This window comes from Rattus norvegicus, chromosome 1 (genome assembly GCF_036323735.1).
Source record: "Rattus norvegicus strain BN/NHsdMcwi chromosome 1, GRCr8, whole genome shotgun sequence".
Lineage (NCBI taxonomy): Eukaryota > Metazoa > Chordata > Mammalia > Rodentia > Muridae > Rattus > Rattus norvegicus.
Window position 1 is genome coordinate 205,659,812 of NC_086019.1, and position 6,959 is coordinate 205,666,770.

At 47.3% G+C, this 6,959-nt stretch overlaps 1 long non-coding RNA gene across 1 annotated transcript; it reads right to left on the reverse strand.

Moving 5' to 3' along the window:
• Window positions 1-2,691: 2,691 nt before the first annotated feature.
• Window positions 2,692-6,066, reverse strand: LOC102552971 (uncharacterized). The gene is made up of 2 exons (XR_005494656.2): window positions 4,425-6,066; window positions 2,692-3,899 (listed from the first exon to the last, which is right to left on the reverse strand). It is a non-coding gene; the product is annotated as an uncharacterized LOC102552971 (long non-coding RNA).
• Between the last annotated feature and the right edge of the window lie 893 nt (window positions 6,067-6,959).

A 6,959-nucleotide genomic window follows, 5' to 3' on the forward strand; every position in this document is an offset into this window, starting at 1 on the left:
ACAGAGGAGAAAGGCAAAGGGACAGCAAGATAGAGCCCCAAAGGACTGACTTCTCATTCCTGGGCACCTGTGACCCTGAGACTGTGAGCCCTGCTGTGCATCTGGACTGAGACAGCTGCTTGGAGAAGGCAGTGTGTGGAGCAAGCAGCCTGAGGATACTGAAGCTGGCAGGGTGGATGGCCTCCCTCAGGGAGGGTACATAGGACCCTGAGGTATAAATGCTATTACACATGTTGGGGAGCCAAATCTGAAAACCACTGTAAAGCTGCCAATACAGGAGCACAGTTGATAGTCAGGACAGGATCTCTGAGAGTATCATCTATCATGGGGTGGCTGGTAGCCAGGATGCACCCAATGTCACCTGCTCAACACTGTGTCACCACGTATTACTCTCCTGCAGCTCAGGCACTGAGTTAGTATATACTTGCTCAGGGTTCTCAGATGAATGGCGTGCCTCTACTTCAGCTTCAGGGCCGGAGCAGGCTCTAGAACTGAACTGGGGGAGGGGGGGCGGTGTCAAAGAGTAGAAACCAGAAAACTGGAGAGGGAAGGAGAAAGGGAGAGTAAGAGCCAGCAGGATAACTGTGTCTTAGTCGTCACCGTTCTATTTCTATGAAGAGACACCATAACCGAGGCAACTCTTATAAAAGAAAGCATTTAACTGGGGCCTTGCTTACGGTTTTAGAGGTTTAGTCCATCATCATTATGGCGGGAAGCATGGTGCTGGTACAGTACCTGAAAGCTACATCCTGATCTCAAGACAGAGAGAGAGAGGGAGAGAGAGGGAGGGAGGGAGAGAGAGAGAGAGAGAGAGAGAGAGAGAGAGGGAGAGACCAACAAGGCTACACCTTCTAATCCTTCCAATCCTATTAGAGTTCCAATCCCTGATAGCTAAAGGAAGCATTAAAACCCCTGAAGCATTTATATAAATGACCATAAGGGGCCTTTCCTATTCAAACCACCACACCGTGTAACTAATGAAGCCAATCTAGAAGGACATCCTAGGACATGGGTGGCAAATGGAATTGGTTGTGGCTGAAACTCATTTCTATATCTTCTCTCCTAAGAAGAAGTCTGGGGCTGGATGATGAGGACATGCTCGGTCCATAAATATCAAGGGTCCAGATTTTCTTTTCTGTGTGTTGCCACTTTAAACCTCTGGTCTTTATTCCCTTTGTTTTATCCTAAAAGGGGCTGGAGGGATGGCTCAGTGATTAAGAGCACTGACTGCTCTACCAGAGGTCCTAAGTTCAAATCCCAGTAATCACATGGTGGCTCGCAACCATCTGTAATGGGATCCGATGCACTCTTCTTGTGCGTCTGAAGACAGCTACAGTGTACTTATATATGATGAATAAATAAATCTTAAAAAAAGATTATCTTAAAAGGCAGCTGTTGACAGACAGGGGCCAGGCTTGGTCTGCCCTTGAGTGGGGCCACGTTTATTCACAGCAAGGGGCCATCTTGTCACCTATACATGTGGATGGCCAAAGAGCCTACAGAGGGAGATGGGAGGTAACTGTTATAGGGCTAGAGAAGACTTCTGTAGTCTGCAAGGGACGCTGGGAAGTATAGTCTTTTGGCAGGAAACTGTTAATCCTCTTTTCCAAGGTGGTTGCTCAATAGTATTACATCCACACTCCAGAAGAAAAAGGGAAAACTAGAGAGTACCCCACCCCTCACATATCTGATCGCATTACCATACAGCAAAGAAGCTTGGGGAATATGATTTATTTTTCTAAGGAAGTTGGACCCTTGTACCTAGCATCTTCAGCCTCTGGATATACAGTGTCAAATACTCAGTAGAGAACCAGCCAGGGCTGAATCCAAACTAAGACACATGTTATATAGCCAGATGTCTTTCTGCCTGCCCAGGACACCTGCTCCCCTCTCCCAACCTCTGTTTCTTTCTTCTTTCATTGTCTGAGACAAAATGACACTTAAAGTTACTATATAGCCCACACTAGGCTGGAACTTGCAGTGTTTCTCCTGCCAGTAGCTTCCTGAACTCCAAGATTGCAACTTGATAGGAACATAAGTTCTATGGATGGAATAAACTATGCTTTCTCAGATTTTTCATGTTATTGATCATCTAGAGAGCTTGCAGTTTTGGACATGAAAGAGATATCCCTCTATATGTCTCTTTATTGTTTTGAATCTCCCTCTCCAAACAATTATAGGAAGTAAAATTAATGGACACCATGAGAAACAGTGCTGAGACAGGCTGTTGGTCAGTCTTTGGGATGGGTATCTAAAATACCTGGCTCAATTTCTCTCCAGATGGGGGTATAAGACCACTCCCTTCCCCTGAATGTGGACCTTTCCACAAGATAGATAAAGCTGAGTGACAGCCTGTCTCTAAAAACAAAATAACCATAATTGTGCTTCAGGGCTGGAGTTCAAATCAACAGCAGAGTGTACACATAGCAAACTAGAGGTCTGGGGTCCGTCCCACACACTACAAAAATAATAAACAAACAGGAAGAATACAATCCATGAGAAAATAGACAAGGGGCTTATAACGGAGGACAAAGAAACTGAAACACATGAAATTTCAACTAGAAAACTACAAGAATGCTGGAAACGCAGGTTCACAAGTTGATGTTCCTGTTTACATAAAGTTATTTCATTGATTCTTCCTCATGTTACTGTTTCTTCCACACTTTCTGCCACAAACACACATCAACTTGATTGTGTTTATTACTACTTTATTAGCATATCATGGTGGCCTAGTATTACAGACCTTATTTTGCTAGACTTGCTGCACCCTTTTGTCCTCTGTTCTCGGTGCAGTTAAGGTGGAAGTGACACTGTGAGGCCCTGCTGTGAATGTGGCCCTGCCTTTCTAGGCAGAGAACTTTGGCCCAGGCGGCATGGGGCTCTGACTCTTCCCTGTGGAGCATGGATTTTTCCACTCCTTCCTTATTTCTCCAGCTACAAACCTTGGCACCTCTCAAGTGCCAAAGGGCATTGAGAGGCATCTATTCCTAACCAGGAACCAAAGGCCTCACTGTGATCAGAATGGACAAGACTAACAAGGGCTCCAGGGGGCAGTGAAACTCCAAAGGCTAGGTACCCTTGCCCTAGCATCTCCAGCCCTTCAGGAATGTGCCGATCATGTGAATAGATATACTCTGACGCTTTTACCAAGATGCCTGTGAGTGAGTGAAGTGGTGCTTTCAAGAACCTGCTTCCCATCTTCTCTCTAGGCTGGTTCCCAACCTTGTTCCATGCAAGGGGAGACTCAACCATCTTCAGGTTGCTTGCCTATCACTATCTCTCTTTCTGAAGCTGGCCTCGTATTTTTCACACATGGGTGGGGTCGCCCTACAGACTTTGATTTTTCTGCTTTGCTCCTTAAAAAAAATCTCCCAAGTAGCAGGTGTGCTGGGAATGCGTTTTCTATAATCCATTCAGCCTTACAGATTTACCATACCAGTAGAAATAAGTCATTGTTCCTTTACACAGGCTTTCTCACCTTCCTTGAAGGGTATTTTTAGAAAGCATTTCCGCCAGTGTTCTACTATTTCCCACCATGAATGTGATTCCTAGGGCCAAAGGAAACCTTGGGCTCTGAAGCCAGGCCAAGCCACTCCCACTGAGCTTTGGCGCCCTTCTTCCCAGGGCAAGGCCGGAATTTGCCACTTCCTTTAAGTCCTGTCTGGCTCCACAGCCTTGGGTCTCTGACAGAAGTCTTTACAGCTGAGAAAAGGCTACTCTGTATTCCATTCCCTAGGAACAGAGGTGAGGGCTTTTGCAGATGGAGGCGATACACAGGTGCGAACCAACAAGCGGAGAGAAGGCCTGCAGAATCCTGAAGTTCTGGTAGAAATTTGGCGTTCCTGTGAAGTGTTGGGAGTGGAGATCGTCAAACTTCGCACTGTTCAGCATCTCTGTTCCTAAACAACAAAGTGCAAAAATAAACTAAAAGCACTTGTAAAGTGTTGGGAATCTGGGAGAATTTTCCACAGCATACCGCTCTAGTTTACCGAGAGCGGCTTGGTCCTCCTTAAAGGCGGACTCTCCCTTTTAAACCGCGCCCTTGCCGGGGCCTCCTGCATCCAACGCCTGCGGGCTGCAGGGCCTGGCAGCGCATTCTGGGCTGGACCTTTAGGTCTTGACTCCGCCCTGGAACCGCCCACGCACCAGAGCCTGGCCACGCCATTGACCCCGCCCCAACCCTAAGCCACGCCCTATCCTCCTTGCCCCGCCTTGCCCACGTACCGTCACGTCAGTCCACCCGAAACCCCGCCTCTGACCGTCGTTCAGCCTCAAACTGCTCTTCCAGAGGCCGGGGTCCCTTGACCAGTCCCAGATGACGACCCCGAGGCAGCCAGCTTTGACCCCAACCCTCGCAGATGCCTGGGAGAAAGGGGAATGGTCTCTGATGGGGAGAAACACCCGCACTAGGGACGCTAACTCACGCTTCCAAGGGAGCTCGAAAGAGAGATACAAGAAGAGGGCGCTAAAGGATGGATGGCTCGAAGGCAGCCGCTCTCGGCATTCCGGCACTGGACTCTGCCTCGCTTGGCATGGCATCACTTCGTCTCAGTCCCAGACAATGCAGTCCTGGTGCCGCCAAACCCATCGCCCTTTCAGCTGCTTCAAGGCCCATTACAGGGTGGAAACTGGGGCCCAACCCTACCCTCCTATCTAGCCCCGTCTTATCCACTCTCGAACACCCACGGATAACACAGGGCCGACACAATGCATAGGGCTATACTGGACTAGAGCAATAGGTGGCAGGAGGTACAGAGGCGAGCACTCAGCTTGCCAGAAGACTCACACATCTAGCAAGATTCAGTATTCAGGTGTTGAGTATAAAAGTTGCAAACACTGAGCCTGGCTAGAAAGACAGGAAAAGGTAAGGAGAAAGGAGCCCCTCCCCAGCCAAAAGTCAAGAATTCCAGTGCAACTGACATTTGCTGTGAAGACTGACTACGTAGTCACAAAAAGCAATATTAAAATACCAATAAACCATGCTTAAACTCTGAGTATATATGACCTTAGAATATGGGGTTAGTTCTTTCCCAGATGCAAGCCTGAGAATTATTGAGAGTGTCACAGACAAAAGTTTACAGTAAAAGCTCCATACCACCCTTGTGACCCTGGGGTTTTACTTTATCAGCTTCAATCCTATCCAATACACATCAGGAACCACTCTAATGAGCACATTACTATTCCTTAGCAACCCCTTGAGATGTAACTTCAGATGACATCAGCATCTTTGTTCTGGTTTGTTTTCTCTGAGTAGCCCTGACTATCCTGGAACTTGCTCTGTACACCAGATTGGTCTCAAGCTCCATCTACCTCTGCCTCCTGAATGCTGGGACTAAAGGCGTGTGCCACCATTTCCAGGCATCCAACATCTTACATGGCTACCGTAAAGATACTTAAGGGAGTCTCTCTTGAGAAACCCACATTCCCGCTTGGGTGTGTACAGTTGTATTCCCTGTATGCCTATTACCCACCCCCTACCATGTGTAGACCTGTGTTAAAATCTCTTCTTAATTAATTCCAACTTTACTTCATTCTGACTCACCCTGAAATCTCCTGGGGTGTAGTCAAGAAGTCCAGTTTCAAAAGCTCAGCATGGAGCTATGTCTTCAGCGCACGCACCCCCACTGCTGACAAAGAAAAACACTCTGTCAAAACCCTCATCAAATGAGGCTGAGTGTGATACGTGCCCATAGCTCAACACTTGGGAGCCTAAGGCAGAAGGATGGCTGTGTTTCTAGCCAGCCCGGACTACATGGTGAATTCTGGTAGGGTACATAGAAAGAGACCTTGTCACAACAAAAACTTACCCATGGCTGAGCGGTGGTGGCACCCACCTTTAATCCCAGTACCTTTAATCCCAGCACTAGGGAGGCAGAGGCCGGCAGATCTCTGTGAGTTCAAGGCCAGCCTGATCTACAGAGCAGAGAGCAGTTTCAGGATTGCCTGGGCCACACAGAATAACCTTGCATCAAGAAAACAAAAAACAGGGCTGGAGAGATGGCTCAGTGGTTAAGAGCACTGACTGCTCTTCCAAAGGTCATGAGTTCAATTCCCAGCAACCACATGGTGGCTGCACTGACTGCTCTTCCAAAGGTCATGAGTTCAATTCCCAGCAACCACATGGTGGCTCACAACCATCTGTAATGAGATCTGGTGCCCTCTTCTGGCCTGCAGTCACATATGCAGGCAGAATGCTGTACATTAAATAAATAAATAAATAAATAAATAAATAAATAAATAAATAAATAAATAAAACAAAAAACGAAAATCCCAAGCCTACCTAGGGCCAGAGAGATGGCTCACAAGGTGAAAGTGTTAGCTGGCCGTATGAACCTGAAGACCTAACTTTGATCTCTGGAACCCACGTAAGAAGCAGCATTCTATGGCAGGCGTCTGTACTCCTAGTACTTCTGTGGGCGAGAGGGTAGGCAGAAACAGGGAAATTCTCCTTCAGGCTCCATTTCAAGAGCCAGCTAAGTCTCAAACTCCACCTGCTTCTGCCTACTGAGCGCTCCTGAGCGCTGGGATTAAAGGCGTGTGCCACCAGGTTGGCATCCAACATCTTTTTTTTTTTCCTTTTTTTTTTTTTTTTTTTTTTTTTTTTGGAGCTGGGGGACCAAGCCTTGTGCTTGCTAGGCAAGCGCTCTACCACTGAGCTAAATCCCCAACCCCGGCATCCAACATCTTGTATGACTACTGTAAAGATACTTCGGGGAGACTCTCTTATACATCTCTCTACTGGTATCAAGTGTACCAGTGAATTTGACAGCAGTACCTATCACTCCATAAGAAGTGGGACTGGGGTTGGGGATTTAGCTCAGTGGTAGAGCACTTGCCTAGCAAGCACAAGGCCCTGGGTTCGATCCCCAGCTCCGAAAAAAAAAAAAAAAAAAAAAGGAAGAAGTGGGACTAAAGGGTAAACTTTACCCAGGATTGTGTTGGAGTCAGGACAAATCCCA